General features: G+C 32.0%; 1 long non-coding RNA gene across 2 annotated transcripts in view; it reads right to left on the minus strand.

Moving 5' to 3' along the window:
• Positions 1–9,377: 9,377 nt before the first annotated feature.
• The window catches only part of LOC128291761 (uncharacterized), a 59,430-nt gene continuing 48,553 nt past the window's right edge, over positions 9,378–20,254 (minus strand). The window contains exons 1-3 of one of the 2 annotated variants that reach the window (XR_008281611.1): positions 11,635–11,782; positions 10,675–10,716; positions 9,378–9,668 (exon numbers count right to left, since the gene is read on the minus strand). This is a non-coding gene — a long non-coding RNA (uncharacterized LOC128291761). Of the gene's footprint in view, positions 9,669–10,674; positions 10,717–11,634; positions 11,783–20,254 lie in introns of those variants that run through there. The other variant, XR_008281610.1, reaches the window with a different exon arrangement.

Here is a 20,254-nt window from a genome sequence, read left to right on the forward strand (position 1 = left end):
TCACTGCAACTTCAAGGATATAAGATTTGTAACTTGTAGCTTTAATTTGTTCCACTGCAACTTCAGGGAAATAAGATTTATAACTTGTAGCTTTAATTCATTCCATTGCAACTTTAGGGAAATAATATTAACATCTTCAATCTACTCCACTGCAACTTTAGGGAGATAAGATTTATAGCTTGTAGCTTTAGTCATTCCACTGCAACTTTAAGGAGATTAGACTTGCTATGGTAGATTTAATCCGACCTAGTGCAACTTTAGAGGTATAGGACTTATTGTTTCAATCTACTCCATTGCAACTTCATGGAGATAAGATTAGTAGCTTCAATCTGTTCCACTGCAACTTCAAGGAGATAAGATTTGTAGCTTCAATCTGCTCAACTGTAGCTTTAGAGAGATAAGATTTGCTATATTCGATCTACTCCATTGCAACTTTAGGGAGATAAGATCTGTAACTTTAATTTACTCCACTGTAACTTCAGGGAGATAAGATTTGTAATTTGTAGCTTTAATATGTTCCACTGTAACTTCAGGGAAATAAGATTCTCTATCTTCAGTTTGCTCCACTGCTACTTCAGGGAGATAAGACTTGTAACTTCGACTTGCTCCACTGTAACTTCAGGGAGATAAGGTTTATAACTTTAATCTGCTCTACTACAATTTTAGAGAGATAAGATTTACTATCTTCAATCTACTCCACTGCAACTTTAGGGAGATAAGATTTGTGGCTTTAATCTGCTCCATTGCAACTTCAGGGAGATAAGATGACTTCAATCTGTCCCACTGTAACTTCAGGGGTATAGGATTTCTAATTTCACTGATCTGTTACACCATTCTCTAAGGAACATGACCTGTGTAGGAGATCTAAAGTACTCTGTTGATACCCCAAGATATAAAGTTTCTCCTCGTTGTAATTTCTGAGGGAACAAGACTACTACATGCCCCATTTTCAATCAAAATTTGAGTTGCCCCTTTTTGGGTTTTCGACTCAAAACCCTTTTGGTCTCAAAACTCCCTTTGCGAGTTTTCTCCTTGGCCTCTTCTCTTTTTTTTTAGGTGAAGTATTTCTTAACTGAATCCAAACTCATAGGATTAGGCAAGTTTTTGTTTTCCATCTCGGTCAAAATCAAAGCTCCTCTAAAAAAATCCTTCTTTACCATATAAGATCCTTTCCAGTTTGACATCCATTTTCCTCTAAAGTCTATTTCTATAGGAAAGATCTTTTTCAATACCAGGTCTCCCTCATGGAATTCTCTAGGGCGAACATTTTTTGTCATAAGCTCGCATCATTAGTTTTTATTACATTTGACCATGACGGATAGCTTTCAGCTTCTTCTTTTCAATCAAGTTCAGCTGATCATTTCGAGATTGGATCTATCTAATTTCAACTATGAAAAAACTCGAAAAGAAAGAATCTCGACTTCAATGGGCCTAAACCGCCTCTATTCCATAAACTAATGAGAAAGGCGTTGCCCTATTGGAGGTCTTGGCAGACGTTCGATAACATAGAGGGCAAATGGTAACTTCTCATACCAATCTTTATAAGTCTCAGTTATTTTTCTCATGATCTTCTTAATGTTCTTATTGGTTGCCTCCACTGCACCATTCATTTTTTGGGCGATATAGTGACGAGTTGTAGTACTTGATCTTGAACTGACTGCAGACTTCTAATATCATGCTGTTGTTCAAATTTAATACATTATCAGATATGATCTTTTCTGGCATTTCATACCGACATATGATCTCTTTCTTCAATAATTTGCTGACTGCTAACTTTGTGACATTAGCGTAAGAAGTGGCTTCTACCCACTTAGTGAAGTAGTCGATGACTACAAAGATGAATCGATGCCTATTGGAAGCTTTTGGTGAAATCGACCCAATGACAGTCATGCCCCACATAGAGAAAAGGCTATGAAAAAGTCACAACATGAAGTGAATAGGGCATATGAATTTTGTCACCATAAATTTGACACTTATGACATCTCTTGGCATAACTGATACAATCCCCTTCCATGGTGGACCAATAATACCTAAATTTCAATATTTGCATGGCCATTGTAAAACCATTAGCATGCGTTCCGCAAACACCCTCATGGACCTTTTTCAAGATTTTTTTAGCCTCAATAGCGTCCACACATCTTAGTAGCACCTGATCCTTTCTTCTTTTATACAGGATCTCCCCATCTAAGACATAGTCATTAGCTAGTCTCCCCAGTGTCCTTTTATCATTCTGGGTCACTTGATCAAGGTATATACGGTTCTTTACATATCTCAGTACATCGTGGTACCAAGGGTGATCCTCCTTTTCTTCTTTCTCGATGTTGTAACAATGGGGTAGAGCCTCATAAATACTTATCTAGATAGGTCTTACATCCTCTTATTTATTTATTTTGATCATGGAAGCTAAAGTAGCCAAGGCGTCAACCACCTGATTTTCATCTCGCGGGAGGCAGCAGAAGGTGATGTCATCAAACTCCTCAATTAACTCAAGAACCAACCTTATAATTGATTAATTTGGGGTTTCTCATCTTCCATTCACCTTTGATTTGATAGATCACTAGTGCAAAATCCCTATATACTTCTAGTACTTGATCTTGCGTTCTATGGCTGCACGGATACCCATAATGTGTGCTTTGTATTCTGCCATATTGTTTGTGCAATCAAAATCCAATTTACTAGTGAATGGATAATGATTTCCGTTTGGGGATACCAGGACTACCTCGATTTCATTACCTATAGCGTTTGAGGCTCTATTGAAGTTTAGCTTCCAAGGATGACCTTCTTGAGAGTCTTCTTTAGTGGTTGCAACATACATTAGATCTTTATTTAGGAAATCAAAATTTAAAGGCTCGTAATTTTTTGGAGCTCTACTGGCCAGAAAATATGCTATTGCACTTCCTTTTACTACTTTTTGGTTCACATTATATCAAATTCGGAAAGCAAAATTATCCACCGAACCATTCTTCTATTCTAGGAGGTCGACTCCATCATGTACTTAAGAGGGTCTATTTTTGAGATTAGTCAAGTTGTATGGTACAGCATATACTGTCTCAGTCTTCGGGTTGTCAAGATGAAAGCGCAACACAACTTCTCAATTAGTGAGTATCTCACCTTATATTCAGTGAACTTCTTACTGAGGTAGTATATCACCCTTTTTTCTTCCTGACTCATCATGTTGACCAAGCACGCATCCCATGAAATTCCCTAATACTGCCAAGTACAAAATCAGTGGCTTATCTAGGCTAAGAGGCATCTGCACTAGGCATTGGATAGGTAATGTTTAACCTTGTCCAAAGGTTTTTGGCACTCCTCGTCCCACACACTTGGATTGTATTTCTTAAAGAGACGGAATATGGGGTCGCATTTTTTCGTTAGTTGTGAAATGAAACAGACGATGTAATTTAATCTCCCTAAGAAACCTCAAACTTCTTTTTTAGTACACGGCAGATGCAGCTCCTGTATAGCCTTGACTTTATCTGGGTCGATCTTGATCCCCTTTTCGCTGATTATGAACCTTAGCAATTTTCCCGACCTAGTCCCGAAGGTACATTTTGTTGGATTGAGCTTTAGTTGGAATTTTCTCAACCTCAAGAACAATTTCCTCAAGACTTGTATATGCTCTTTTTCTATTCGGGACTTTGCAATCATATTGTCGACATAGGCCTCGATTTCTTTGTGCATCATATCATGAAACAAAGTTACTATGGCTCTTTGATACGTCGCTTCTATATTTTTCAATCCTAATGGCATCACTTTATAGAAAAATATTCCCTACATGGTTACGAATGTCGTCTTTTCCATATATTCAAGATGCATTTTAATCTAGTTGTATCCGGAGAAACTATCCACGAAGGAGAATAGTGAGTAACCTGACATATTATCCACTAAAGTGTCAATATGAGGCAATGAGAAATTTTCTTTTGGGTTGGCTTTGTTTAAATCCCTATAGTCTACACACATTCATACCTTCCTATCTTTTTTAGGAATGGGGACAATATTGGCTACCCATTCTGAATATTTAACCACTTGTAGAAAACTAGCGTCAAATTGCTTCTTGACATTTTCTTTTATTTTTAACATGGCGTCGGGCCTCATCCTTCTGAGTTTTTGTTGAACTGGCTTGCATTCTTCTTTTATGGGGAGCCAGTGTACCACGATATCAGTAAAAATAAAGGATAAAATGCAATGAAGGGATCGTAAATTTAAATCAAATCATCAATTTTTGACAAAAAGACAAAAAGTAATCAACTCACGGCTTGACTCTCTTATTTTGTTCCCAGTGGAGTCGCCAAAATTATTTTTTTTGAAATTGACTTTTATTTAAAAAAAACGAAAAAAAGGGAGTTGGCCACCAATCCTTTTTTTTTGTGAGGTGTGATCGGATCACCTCGTAATTTGATCGTTTTAATTAAAGGTTTGATTTACTAAAACAATAAATTTTGGTCTACAAAATTTAGAAAATGGGTTCAAGAGTCGGTTATGCAAGAGAAAGGATTAGTACCCTCGTGACACCCAAAATTGGTACCTAGTTGATTACTTGATGTCTTAGTGTCGAAAGTTGAAAACTCGAAAAGAATTTTAAAATATGATCCCTCTTTATTAATGTTATTTTTACTAAAAAAATTCTTGAATAAATCAAAATGAATATTAAAGACCCTCTTGTCTTGAGATAACAAAATGTCACATCCTGTAAGTTAGGACACGACATCTTGAATCTTTGAAAATAAGCTTGTCTTTTATTTTTTTTGTATTTAAATCTCATGTATTTTAATTTTAAAAAGGATATTCGGTCACTTAGGTTCAACGATAAAATCGAACCCTGTAAGTTAGGGTACGACTTTCTCAAATCTCCAAACACGAAACATTGCCTATTTTTGAATTTTCCTTTTTGAAAAATAACAAACGTTATATTTAAAACAATGGGTATTTATCTCATTTAAAACGATGATATGCGAATAAAATTGTCGCGCTAGTAAATAGCAATAATATGAATATACTAATAAAAACAATTCCGATAATCACATAATATTTTATACTACTTTAATACTAATATGAACAATCAAAGAAAAATAAAATAAAATAACTAATAAAATGAATAATAGCAATAATAATAATAATAAATTTAAAGTTGAAATATATTGAAAATAGTAAATAAATAAATAATGCACAAAAAGAAAATATAAAAAGCCAATTGTAAAAATAAAATAAAGGAAATATTAAGTAAATAAATAAATAAGTGAATATTAATAAAACATTTGATTAAAATTAAAATAAATAAATAAATCAAACAAAATATACATGAAATAGTTTAAAATAATAAAAATTTTGAAGTAAATAGACTAAGGATTGAATTGAAATTAAAAGGAGTTTGGGCTTAAATTATAATAAAATCAATGCAAAAAGGACTAAATTGAAGTTTAAACGAAATTTTAAGGACAAATAGAGATAAAACAAAAATAAAGGACTACATTGTAGTGCGCGAAAATGAGACAGGGACCGAATGGGAGAATATCCCAACTTCCCTATGCGCATCGTTCAGGAGGACTCAAATAAAAAATTAAATTAAACGGGGTAAATTTTAAAAGAAAAAAAAGAAATAGGACCATATTGTAAATCGTCAAAAAAGCAGAAGGGTCACAAGTGCAAATAGCCCATGTTTTAAAAAACACTTGGATCCTATCTCTCGGGTCGAGTTGGATGTGGGTCAAAGGCCAAAATGACCCCGTTTTGGCGTATGGAAAGGAAACCCAAAATGACGCCATTTTAGAATGCTATAAAAGTAGAAATTGTAAGGAAAAAATAATCATTTGCTTCTTTTGGAAAAAAAAATTTATTTCTCTTCTTTTCTCTCTGGGCACTGTCTAAGATCAAGCCATGGCTCCGCCCATCGATGCCATTGTGGACCATGGTATACCGGTACTGTCAAATGACCATAACCGTGCCTCTGTGGCAAAAATTTCCAGAAAAACCATCCTTTGATCCTCTCGACCCCCAGAATCCAAATCTGGGGTCGGTTTTTTAGAAAAATGGCCAAAAAATTGCCAAAAGGGAATAGGACCCTTCGGCTCTCGACGACGGAAAACAAAACCATGTAATTTTTTACTGTATTATATATATAATATATTCAAAAGAAAAATGAAGGAAAAGACCACATTTGAAAATTTGACTGCTTTTTATTTCAATTTTTTTTTGTGTATTTCTCCATGTAAGAAAATTACAACTTGAATTCGGCCTTTATAGCCGATTTACATATTATCTTTTTATTATATCTACTGTTCATCTGTTTCTTGTCTTTTCATTCTTTCTGTTTTTGCAGGGGCGGTGGAGTCAACGACAATGAGAGAAGCAGGCCTTTGCCGGTTTAGTGCAAGGGCGATGGAAGAGGCATTAGGCTTTGGGGCGCGAGTCTCAGGTGACATGATCGAGTAAAAGCAGCAAAGGAGGCTAGGGTTTCTTTTGTTTTATTGAAAAATGTTTAGGTTATTAGGTCATTGGGCCATTAGGGTTTTTTTTTATTTTGGACTATTTTGGGCTTGCAAATTTGGACTGTTATTATTATTATTATTATTTTTATTCTTGGTTTGTTTTTTTGTTGGGCCGGACAAAAATGGCGTATTACATCATCTCCAATGTTTAAATGTAAATCCTTCTTTTAAGGGTACAATATATCTTATCATTACATCTAATGTTAGTGAAATAATATATAACATATTCAACCATTGGTAACAACAATAACAATATAATATTGATTAAAAAACACTTACAAATTTACTTTTTTTAATTTACTAATATATAAAAGTTGATTTTTTATATTAAAGCAAGCAAAAACCTTACGGATTAAAATAATTGTGAGTTTTGATGAACAGTGTGTTTACCTTAACATAAGTAACTTTAAAAACAATAAATATTTTGAGAAATCTATTATTACTACTAGAGAAATAATTTTTAATTTTACAGTAATTGAATAATAAAAAAGGTCTCAGTTTGTGATGTGGTCAATTTCCCCTCCCCTTCAGCAAGTGAGGAGCACGACGATGTTTTGAAATAAGGATGGTGATGGCTCTGAAATAGGAATGGAGCAACAAGACACACACAAAGGACATTGTAGTTTGTTTATCTGTCACTACCTCTACTACAAGTTCAACATCATCTACCTTAACGGACATATCATCATAATTATATGGCTAGCTTCTATGCCCATTTTATGGGTCCATGGTGGGCCTACTCCATCCAATTAAAACAAACAGCTTCTGTTTGGCCCATATACGATTTGTGTAAAGTACAAGTTTAGAATTAATTTTAAATTAACGAAAATATTATTTATTTTCAATTATATTACTAAATTGATATTTAAAAATAATTATAATACTTAATTTAAAGTTATTAGTTAAAAAATTAACCTAAAATAAAAGTTAGGATAATTATAATTTAATAAAGTTGTGATAATTACATATTTAAAAATAATTATAATTTAATTTACAAATAATAACTAAAATTTTAATATAAAAATATATTTTTAAATTTTAAGATAGATTTATTACTTGAATAGAACTTTAAGCATAAAATACAAGTGAAAATTGTGATTTATATAATTTAATTTACAATTATTAGTTAAAATAGTTATAATTTAATTTTGACCGTATTATAAAAAAATTGATGTAAAAATTGATAGTAAAAAATTGAGCTAATTTAATTAATGTGAAATAGAGTTATTATATGTATAGAACTTTAAGCATCTTATTTATTTCTTAATTAATATTAGAGTTATATACTAATTAAAATTTATATTTAGTTTTACAAGTAACATTCATTTAGTTAGGTATATCCAAGTAAGTAGCATATAAGAAAAGTTACCAGTAAAAAAAAAAGAAGAAATTTGTTAGCATTAATAAGTTAAAATTATATAAAAGAAAATGAAACATCGAGTAATGGTTATTCGAAAATTCAATATCGAATCATATTTAAACAAGAATGACATCGAAAGAGATTGAAGATATTATATTAATTGATTGTGAGGTAATTTATTATTAAGATATTTTCTTTTAAAATTGTAAGATGTTTATAGTAAGCGAACCAAGCATTATTAAAAATGTTTTTATTTATTTATTTATGTATTATTTGTTTGATAGTGGTGGAAAAAGTTTTGCCAGTTTGCTTTGAAACAAAGTCAAATTTTAAAAATTATTTTTTAATCATTATTACTAAATATGTTTATTAATTTAGTAAAAATATCTTTCATATTTTTTTTGGTGGAAAATAAATACAACTCAAATAATCAACATTAACATGAAGTCATCTGGATAGGATCTTCCATTAAACATAAACCGGTTCTTCTATCTCATAACGCCTTAACGATCTTGTATGCTAGCTTATTATCTTCCTGGGAGATATGTTTTATAGTCCATTGTCTTAAGAGCTTCAATAATGCATGTATTCTTCTTATCAAAGCAGAATTGGAGACTTCGCTAATTCCTTCTTGAATGATGTTGATAGCTTCAATACTATCTATCTGAATTACGACTCTGTCAATTCTCCGGTCTGCACAAGTTTCAACCCATCAAAAATATCCCAAAGCTCAGAATCCAAAACTGTACAGTTGCCCAAGTATCTGTTGAAGCCAATAATCTACCCTCCATTTCGATCTTGAAGAAGCCCTCCAGCTACAGTGAACGTGTCTTCTGATCTGACCGAGCCATCTTTATTCAGACAAACCCAACTATTTGGAACAGTAGAGTCGATATTTGGACCTGAAGATTTGTGAAAGCAAGAATTTAAAACCGAAGCATATTGCTTTGCCCAACTTAAAAAAGTTTTTATAATTGCATCATAACTCGAAGACAATCCTTGAAAGATGAAAATGTTGCGATTCTTCCAAATACGCTAGATTAGAATTTTGAACAGCCCGTGCCAATTGATCCCTCCTCCTAGAATAGCCGATTGTTGGTTGCGGAGATTAAACTACATCCATAAATAGAAAGATGTTTACCTGTTGGGATTAACTGATTCCAAATACCTCTAGTTGCAGTACAATCTCGAAGAACATGTAGCACATGTAGCACCCCAAACCCGACCCAGAAGTTATGGCCGGATCCGGCATGCCACATCAAAAACGTTAAAAAAAATTTCCATTCTAAGTCCAGAAAATCGTACTTGATGTTCAAAAGATTAATTCATTAAGGGTTAAAGTGAATGGAAGTCGTGCACCGGTAGGAAACCGGAAAAGAGGTGGTGAGTCCATCGGATCGCTAAGTACCAAGCTCCTTCGGATCTAATCCTAGACATGCATACCGCCATTGCCACACCTTAACGTCATGGATATTTCTAGAAATCGATTTGATTAAGTCATTTTAGGAAAAGTGATTAATTTTGGAAAATACTTTCATTGCGGAAGCTTTGCTTATTGTCGTGTTATTTTGAAATCAACTGTTGTTTTTGAAAACGCGCCCTAAAGCTATCCAATTTCAACAGTTAAAATAAGTATTACCTATCTTAGTAATACATATTAAAAACCATCAAAAATAAATAAGCGGACTTATTACATTTAAAAACCCAAAACTTCAAACGTAAATAAAAGGATGTCTAGTTCACCAGAAGAAAATCAAACTTTCAGAACGGGTGGCCACTCCGAATTCCCTCACAGCTCCAAGCCCACTATGGTTGGAGATTTCCTGCGTGGATGAAAATAAAAGGGGTGAGTTTGGGGAAACTCAGTGTGTAAGGAAAACCCATTCAAAGTCCAAGTCAGCTCAAGCCTATTGGGCCTAAACCCATTCAGGTAACAGTGGTACTAGGCCAGAGCCCTTTTCAGATTACAATAAACTGGGCCTTAGCCCCTTATTCAGATAACAGTATGGCCCATAGGCCCATTTCAAAATACATGTAACATCAAGAAACATATGCAAGCCCATTTGGGTAATAGTGGTCTTGGGCGAGCCCTTTCAGATTACAATAAACGGGCCTTAGCCCTTATTCAGATAATGAGTATGGCCCATAGGCCCATTTCAAAATACATGCAACATCAAGAAACATATGCAAGCCCATTTGGGAGACTACTCAACCCACCAACCACTACACTCCACCGTACCAGCCATACACTCCATGTGGGAATAGCTCAACCCACCCACCCAACACTCCACAGATTGCTGACCTTGTTGCTCGATTAACGAGAAGTTGAGGCAAAGCCTCCAAGACGTGGACAAGCCACTTTCAGTACTTCCTCCGTTAATATCCCAATCCCATGCATCGATAATAACAACATGGCATGCGATAAATAACAACGATCAAACATGCATTTAGGTCAATTTAACCCTAAAGGTATTTGGTAATTTATCTACTAGGGGTAAAGCGTAAATTTTCCACTTTTAAAGGTATTTCAGTAATTTATCTATTTTAGGGTTTTCATGCATATTCCTACTTTTCACGTACTAACAGAATCACGCATCGAGGGTTCTTACGAATTGGGCCGTTGGCCCATCATTCCAATTTTGGCCCATTAAGCCCAAAAATATCGAGGCACGAAATCATGCGCTTTGCGGTCCAAACATTGCAGCTTACCAAAAACATTAATCGATTTACCTCACGAGCATTTGCACACTCGCAAATCTATAAAATACCAGTTTTCGGCATTTCGGCTTTTGCCGATCTAGACTAAGAAAGAGGGTGTTAGTTACACACCTGTTTGTGACGATATGCTGACGAGATCCACACATGAACCGCCTACAATTGGATTACTAACACGTTAATCTAACTATTCAAATACAAACTACGTATTAACCCCTTACAATATTCGGCCAACCACACCTACAGATCATAGTAAGCTTATAAGAAAACAATAAGCAACTCATTAACAAATTTTTGTCAATGTTTACCACATAATCATAATTTCACTGCAAGCTGTCTTCCTGAGCAACAGTCACTAAATCATTTATAACTGGAGCTACAAAACTCCAAATCAAGTTCTGTTAATTTTCCCTGAAAATAGACTCATATATCTTCTATCCATAAAATTTTCAGAAGTTTTGGTTTAGCCAATTAATACCAGATTTTTCTCAAAGTTTCCCATGTTTCACTGTTTGACTAATCTGACCACTCTTCATTATGAATCAAATTTCTCATTGTACAGAATTCAAAATATGTTCTTGTTTATTTCATTAGAAGCTAGACTCAATAAGCTTTAATACATAATTTATTCAGCTTCTAATTCATCTCCCACAATTTATGGTGATTTTCCAAAGTCACATTACTGCTGCTGTCCCAAGCAGATTTATTACCAAATCACTCTTTCATACACCTATCTTGCATGCATGTTATTTAAACATGTATATCACCAATCAATCATCACATATCTATGATTTTTACTTAAGCATAATCTCCATTTCATCATTTTAAAGCACAACATGTTAGCCGATTTTTCCCTTTAGCATCTAAGGCACATGCATGCTCATTTGTTTGGCTCAACTTCACATATCTTCCATTTTTCATCAAAAGAACATGAAACAACAACCATTTCCTTCATTTTAATTCATGACCAAATGCTCACAACACAACTAAAAATCAAAATATATTTCAAGAGTTAAGGTAGAATCAAGAAGAACTCATGAACCTCAAAATAGAAGCAAGGTACCAAGAACTTACCTTCAATTTTCCTCCTCCTAATGACCGAATACTCAAGAGCTTTCTCCTCTCCTTTCTCTTCTCTAACTTTCAGCTATGATGAACAAAGATGGACAAACTTTGTTCTTTTCACCCCTTTTTCTTTTAATAAAACTTCATATTTTATCCATTTAATTCTTTAATACAAAAGACATGAAATTCTTATCATGAAACATTTACCTAACCCATTATCATGAAACATTTACCTAACCAATTATCATGGAACATTTACCTAACCTATTATCATGGAATATTTACCTAACCTATTATCAATTTGTATCAATTTGTACCATAAATTATGGATATCAAGTGCACATTTTGTCTACAACAACATGATGGCTGACCACTTCATGTAAAATGGGAGGTTTGTCATGCAAATCCTCCTATTTTGCACTCCTATTTATTTGGCCACTTCAATTTAGCTTATAGCATTTTCAAACATTTTCACATAGGTCCTATTTCATAATTTCACCCCCTTTTTCTTATGGAACAAAAATTAACTAAAATTGTCGGGTTCTACCTTAAGTTTGGGCTTTCTAGAGGCCCACTAACATAATTAAACCTATGCCAACATTCACAGGGTTTCCGAAAATTGGGGCGTTACAGCACATCTTCATAAACATGACCACAAATTCCACAAGTAGTACCCAAACCTATTCCTCTACTTGTTCTCTCCACATTAGTAAGTAACTTCTCTTTCAAAGCAAGCCATATAAAAAATCTCCACCCTTTGAGGTCTTTGGAATTTCCACGGAATCTGTCAAACTACTTCATTTGAATTCCAATCCCCTTCTTGAAGCTGCTTATAAGCACTTTTAATGGAGAACGAATCAGACATTTATTTTAATAGTTTATGTATTAAGTCAATAATTGATCTTTGTTTAGTTAAATAATGATTTTACATATGATTTAAATTATTTCAGAAACTAAAACTCAAGCGGTGATATTTAATTATATATGATAAAATTCAAAAATAATTTTGCAAAAAATTATACCATTACAAATAGTGTAATATAAAATCCCTACGATAAATTTATTAAATTCATAATAAATGTAATAAGCAACTTCTTTAATGATATGATAAACATTTATAATTTTATTTTTAACTACAATATATTATTATTTTTCACTAAGTATTAATTATTTTTACTTGGCATAATTTAAAGTTGTCGAACAAAACACATATTAGCAAACATATAACTAATTATAAATAAACACATATGAAATAAAATATAAATATAATTATTTATAATTAATTTATCAAATACTAAAATCAAATAAATCATAATAAAAAGTTGAAATAAAGAAGAATCGAGATTTTACGAAACATAGAGGCCTGTGAAACACAATTTCCTTAAGACAGATTCGGTTGCTCATACGGTACTTGGAGAAACGTAGGTCAAATGTCTTCCAGGATACAACAACAACAGTGATCAAGGTAGTAGCACCTCTACAATGATCAACGAACGAACTCTGTTGAGGAAAAATAAATTTGTGTTGCGTTTAAAATATCTATAGGCCCATTTGGGCTCGACCAGTTTAGACGTTTCGCATCACCCACGTCGTGTAAGTGTGCCCCAACCCTGTTGGGTTTAAACCTGCACCCCTTGCGCACAATGCAAAGTTACAAGCTTAGTCATTCAATTACCTTTCAAGAGGGTTCACATATGTAAACACATCTCACACTTTGGTATTTAACCAATGTGGGATCTAAGCCTTTACTTTTCCTTGACAATATTCCAAGTAGCTTACTTTGAGCATCAATTTCTCATTCATCACTCAACCATTTTGAGCATATGATATACCGTTGTAAAGGTCTCATGGAGTAGAATATGAAACCATAATTTTGTGATTCAACTCTCCACCTTTACCTATTGAGAATATGCCTCAAAGTTCCTATAAAAATGCAATTTTTCCAATAATCTCCAACATGAATGAAAATTGATAGTTTTATCGAAAAAACATTGACTTAATGTAGTGATAGAATCTACGATCGATAGTTACATAAGATAGGTAGGTATCCAACCTTGAACCTTCCTTTGCAAAAGTATATCTACTTTACTAGCTGACCAGTAGACGTAATGTCCTCGAACTGTTCTACCTTTTATGTAAATGATGATATACCTCACACAACTACCTCCTTGGAAAAGTTTTAGTTCCCATGGGTATATTAATATAGACGTGAACATCTCCTAGTTTTGTAAGAGTTTGAGAGAACTATGCCCCAACAGTCTCCTTGAAGCGGCTCTACTTCACTCTCACATAGGTGACTTATGCTGTTCAGCTTCCTGAAACATATAATGGTCATTAAAAGCATTGTTTAACCTCTCCCATTTTTAGTCACTATTTACATCATAGGAACGGACTTAAGATAAGTACCCTTATAGTAACCTTACGAGGTCTATGCAATTAGGTTGTCCCTTTGATTTTCTACAGTGTTATTTTTTGATTTTCCAAAATCAATAGAGATAACTCCGTCTGAGATCAGTTATAAATGGTATTGTGTCGACGACATATATGTCTCGACTTACCATTATACGTTACGCTAACAAGACACCCCCACACTTTCAAGTGGTTGTAGGATGGTTTTCTACTTTTCTGTAACTCATATAGTGTCTTGTCCCTTTTCTTGTGGGGCACATTATATGAAAGGTAATTAGCTCATAGAAGCGCTCCCCCCCAACATTTCCTGTGATAACCCTGAGCTTTTTTAGCATTAAGTTTATATTTTCCTTTAGAGTTTGATTTTCTGCTCGGCTACTCTATTTGAGGAAAGCATGGTAGTGTTATTAAATTGTGTACAATATTGAAATGATTCAATATATCCACCACCACGACCACTTAGTCTTTTTATTAAGTTGGTTTTCAACTTCTTGCTTATAGAGAATAAATTCTCTTCGTCTTAGCTCGTAGCAATGAAGGTAATAAACATTTTTATTCTTTTCTCTCGCTTAAACAAGTTTTACAAGCATTGCCATGTATTAGATCAAGTGGTTTTTCACCTTTGTTAATTTTGCTTCAACACATGTTTCATATTTATAATTATAATTATTATGAAACAAAGGAATATGCTCTAAGTTAATTTATGTACGTAAAGTATCATAATTAACATGTTTGAGCCTACTATGGCATAAATTAAATGACTTAAGCATATAAACAGAAAATGAATAAAATTCTTATTCATAGTTTTGCTTTTACAGAGATAACATTTAGATGAGTACATATCATTTTCCTACAAACATTCCTCCTTCTTAAAGAACATTCTTATTCATAATTCTTGCGTATGTTAGGCACATAATTTCATATTGGACACTTCCTTGGAAATTTCGTCCACAGCATTAGCCTCTTTAGTTCTAACTTTCTTTGGAATCCTATAGTCGGATGACATGTGCCCCATCTTGTTGCAATTGAAGCATTTTCCTTGAAATTTTTGCTTCTTGGAAACACCACTTTTGGTCCCAATTTAGACTCATTCTGTAGTTTTTTTCCCTTCTTGAAGTCTTTTTTGACTTCTATAACGTTTGCCCTAGCAATATTGTCATTTGCTGCTTTGTTGAGCCTCTTTTCCGTACCTCTATTTTTTTCTTCAATCTGAAGTCTGACAATTAGGTCTTCCATTGACATTTCCTTTCTTTTGTGCTTTAGGTAATTCTTGATGTCATTCCAAGTAGAAGGCAACTTCTTAATAATGGCTGCCACTTGGAAGGATTCACTTATTATCATCCTTTTAGCAAGAATTTCGTAAATGATCAGTTGAAGTTCCTGCACTTGATTCACAACTAATATAGAATCAACCATTACAAAATTCAAGAATTTAGAAACTAAGAACTTTTTAGTTCCAGCATGTTTGACTTTATATTTATGGTCCGACGATGTCCATAATTCCTTAGCTGTTTTCTTAACACTATACACTTCATACAGTACATCCGACAATCCATTTAGGATGTAGTTTCAACATAGGAAATCTGAATGTTTCCAAGCTTCGATAGCAGTGAAAGTCGTAACTTCATCTACTTCGCCCTCTTTAACAGTAGGAGGGTCATCTTTCAAAATTTTGGCCAAGTTTAACATAGTCAAATAAAACAATATTTTCTGTTCTCAAGTCTTGAAATTCTGTCCCAAGAATTTTGAAGGTTTCTCGTTGTGGCTTACAGTAGTCATCATCAGCAATACTGAGTTTTGGATCAAGGATTGCGTTTGAACCAAAGCTTCAAATTGTGAATTGATTAAATTGGTGGGAGTCTCCATTTTTCTGTTACAAAACAAAACTAGAATTAGAAAACTTATCAACTTGTGTTAGACAGTAGGAATCTAGTAAAACCTGAAACAAAAGTTTATACGGTTTTATAAAAAATACAATAAAACCAGGTAGGTAACCCTAAAAGAGAGGTGGTGCGCTCGGCACACTTAAATATCAAGTCTTTCAAAGAACCAATCTATGCATTCTCATATTGTCTTTTTAATTCATCATTGATATATTTCTTTTAATTCAATTTAAAGCCACAATTAAGGCCACTATAAACGGAAAAAAATCCTTTTGATTTGTTAAACGGCAGAATAAAAATTCTAAAACGAAAAAAAAAAAACAATTTTGTTAAATGGCAGGATTAAATCTTGAAACAAAATTACATTATTAAATCAAAATAAAATCTGTTAAACGGTGGGAATAAATCCAAAAATAGAATTATTTGATTACTTCTTTGTTTGGAAACAAAACAATATCGAATAAAATCCTGTTAAACGGCAGTAATAAATCCCAAAACAAATTTTATTTAATTCAATTAGAATTTGGAAACAAAATAAAATAAAATAAAATCTTGTTAAACAACGAGAATAAATCTCGAAACATATTTTATTTAATTTAATTTCTCGCTTTTTGTAACAAACTCAAATCAAATAAATCTTATTAAACGGCAAGAATAAATCCTGAAATAGATTTTATTTAATTTAATTTCTCGTTTTTGACAACAAAATAAAATCAAATAAATCTTATTAAACGGCAGGAATAAATCCCGAAACAGATTTTATTTTATTTAATTTCTCATTTTTTACAGCAAAATCAAAATGTAATAAATCCGTTGAACAACGAGAATCAATCCCGAAATGGGTTTTATTTTACTCTTTTTTGGAAATAAAAAAAAATTTGGAATAAAATTGTTGAACCGTGGAAATCAATCCCGAAACAGATTTTATTTTACTCGCTTTTGGAAATAAAACAAAATTTGGAATAAAATTGTTGAACGGTGGGAATTAATCCCGAAACGGATTTTATTTTACTCTTTTTTAGAAATAAAACAAAATTTGGAATAAAATCGTTAAACGACGGGAATCAATCCCGAAACGGATTTTATTTACCTTTAATTTCCCGTTTGCAAATAAAATCAAACTAATGGGATAAAATCTGTTGAACGGCGGGAATAAATCCCAAAACGGATTTTATTTACTTTTAATTTTAGAAACAAAATCAAATAAAATCTTTTAAACGACGAGAAAAACCCCGAAATAGATTTTATTAGTTTTAATATTTATTTGGAAATAAAACAAAAATAGAGGAAAAAGAAATCTATTGAACAACGGGAAAAATCTTGAAACAGATTTATTTAATTTTTTTAAAAAAAATTATTTTCGAAAAATAATTTTTTTCTTCGCCTTGGTGTCTCGTTTGTCTCGGATTAGAAAAATGCAAAAATAATCAATTCTGTCTTAAGATTGTTGGACAAAACACATGTTAACAAACATATAACTAATTATAAATAAACACATATGAAATAAAATATAAATATAATTATTTATAATTAATTTATCAAATATGAAAATCAAATAAAACCATAATAAAAAGTTGAAATAAAAAAGAATCGAGATTTTACGAAACGTTGAGGCCTGTGAAACACAATTTCCTTAAAACAGATTCGGCTGCTCTTATAGTACTTGGAGAAACATTGGTCGAATGTCTCCCAGGATATAACAATAACAGTGATCAAAATAGTAGCACCTTTACAACGATCAACGAATAAACTTTGCCTTTTTCTATCACTGGAACATTTGTAAAAATATGGAGAGGAAAAGGATGAATTTTGAGAGTAAAAGAGTTTCAGTGTGAGTATTAGTGTGTAAATTACTACAGAATACAGTCTTTTTATAGGCATTTAAGATGGTGGAAAATTTAGAAATAACCACAAAATCTGCCATTAAGGAGCTAAAAATTAATTTGTTTTAAAAATTAAATCAAATCAGATACTGTCCATATAGATTATGTCTGTTGGGCTTAAAATGTTTGCAGGTCCATTTGGGTTCAACCGGTCCAGATATTTTGCGTCGCCCACATCATGTAGATGCGCCCTAACCTTGTTGAGTTTGGACCTACAACCCCTTGCACATGAGGCAATGTTACAAGCTTAATCATTCACTTGTACTTTAAGAGGGTTCATATATATAAACATATCTCACACTTTGGTATTTAACCAATGTGGGATCTAAGCATTTACTTTCCCTCAACAATATTTTCAAGTAGCTTACTTTGAGCATCAATTTTTTTAGAGCATATGATATACCGTTGTAAATGTTTCATGGAATAGAATATAAAATCATAATTTTATGATTCAACTCTCTACCTTTACCAATTGAGAATGTGCCTCAAAGTTCCCATAAAAATACAATTTTTCCAACAATATATTATTATTTTTACTTAGTATTAATTATTTTTACTTTGCATAATTTAAAGTTTTTATTTTTTACTTGGTATTATTTTTTGCTAGATTTTAATTATATATAATTTATAAACTATTATGATAAACTTTTTACTATTAAGAAAATAAAAAAATTAAATAGTGAACAGCTTAATTTATAATATATTAATTTTATAATTTGTTGAATTGCTTTAATAATAGAAATTTTTATTAACACAATATTTGAATTATTGAAATAATTAATATATTTTAAGGATGTTTATTAGTTACTACTTTAAATAATGTTGTTTTCCATTAACTATATTTCGTATTGAAAATGATATAAATGTTTTAATTATAGTTTAATTTTTATTAATGTTATTAAAAGTTATTGCCTACAAATTATCAATCTTTTAAAGTGGTATTTGAAAGTTTCTTCTTATTACATTTAATTGTTAAATAAATTAATATATTTTAATTATATTTAATAATTTAAATAATAAATTAAAAATTAATTAGAATAATTAGAATATATTATTTAAAAATAAACATGTAAAATCACATGCAATATATATAATTTTTAAAAGTATGAAATTGACATGAAATATATATGTTTTTGAAATTATATCCAATGAGAAATTAAATATATTAATAGAATGGGCTGCAAGTCCCACCCATACTAATATGATGACTAGATTTGTCAATGGCTGGATAGTTCATCTGGCCCGATAGGCTTTGTCTGATTTGGGTCGGATATACACTAGAATTTCTATGACTCAAGTCATTTTAACCTAATTTGAATATAATTTAAATAATAAAAATATTTTTAAATTTAAATTTAGTTATAAAAATAATATTAATTTTTAAAATTTTATTATTTCTGAATAGTGAAATGATTTTTTGACAAGTCAAGATTAAAATGGTCTAGATTTTATTTTATTTTTGAAATCAAATTGCAACCCGATTGAAATCATAAAAAAAAAAATGTCACTCATTTTATTAGTAAAAACTAATAACATATTGCGATTATTTATTTTTATAATAAAATAGTAATTCAATTAACACAAAATTGAAAATCTTATATCCAAATATACATAAATTAGCATAAGAATCCAAGGAGTTGTGATTTATACGCGGAAGACGCCTCAGCATGACTTGGGCTAAGTCTTAAACAAACTTTACTACTTCTACAACAAAACAAAAAATATCTTCCACCAAAACAAATAAGTCCTCAAAAATATCAACAAATTTGCCTTTTTTCCTTTTTGTCAAACACAACTTGTTTAAATTCATCGAAGAAAAAGCGAGTGATATCACTTTGAACGAACATTTATTGATCCAATCAACTACTAATATTCGTATATATTATATTTAATTGCATTTAAATAGATAATATATTTGGAATTATATATGTATATATATCTCCGCCCCGCTAGCTAGAAGATTGTTGATATATTCGTCACCTCTCTTATTTTACATTATCATCAGTATTTTGAATTGGTCTGGTGCCATCAACATCTAAATAAGTCATTGATTTCAATCAAATTTCTATGGAAATAAGAGTATTATTAAAATTTTGGATTAAGTCAAACCAATATAATTGTTGTTATACTCTGCTATTTGGCCCTCGTTAAGTCATTCAACAACCCCGCAAAGCACGGTCTTATGTATGGTAAGGTGCAGCCTCAAGGCCTCACCAAACAGACAATACTCTTCGTCTAAACATCACACTCGGTAGGCTTACATGATCCTAAAAGATATACAAAAAGTTTCTTATGATATCCATAAATTTTTCATCTCTTTTTGACCAGCACCTTGTTTAGTCTCTTTTTAAGTCAATTCCAATAGTATCTTAATTGACATCCACCACCTTACTACAACACTCGGGAACTCTATTGTTGAGACCCATGTCTAGTCACTTCTCTCTTATAAATATC

The sequence above is a fragment of the Gossypium arboreum genome, chromosome 4 (genome assembly GCF_025698485.1).
Source record: "Gossypium arboreum isolate Shixiya-1 chromosome 4, ASM2569848v2, whole genome shotgun sequence".
In the NCBI taxonomy this organism is placed as follows: Eukaryota; Viridiplantae; Streptophyta; class Magnoliopsida; order Malvales; family Malvaceae; genus Gossypium; species Gossypium arboreum.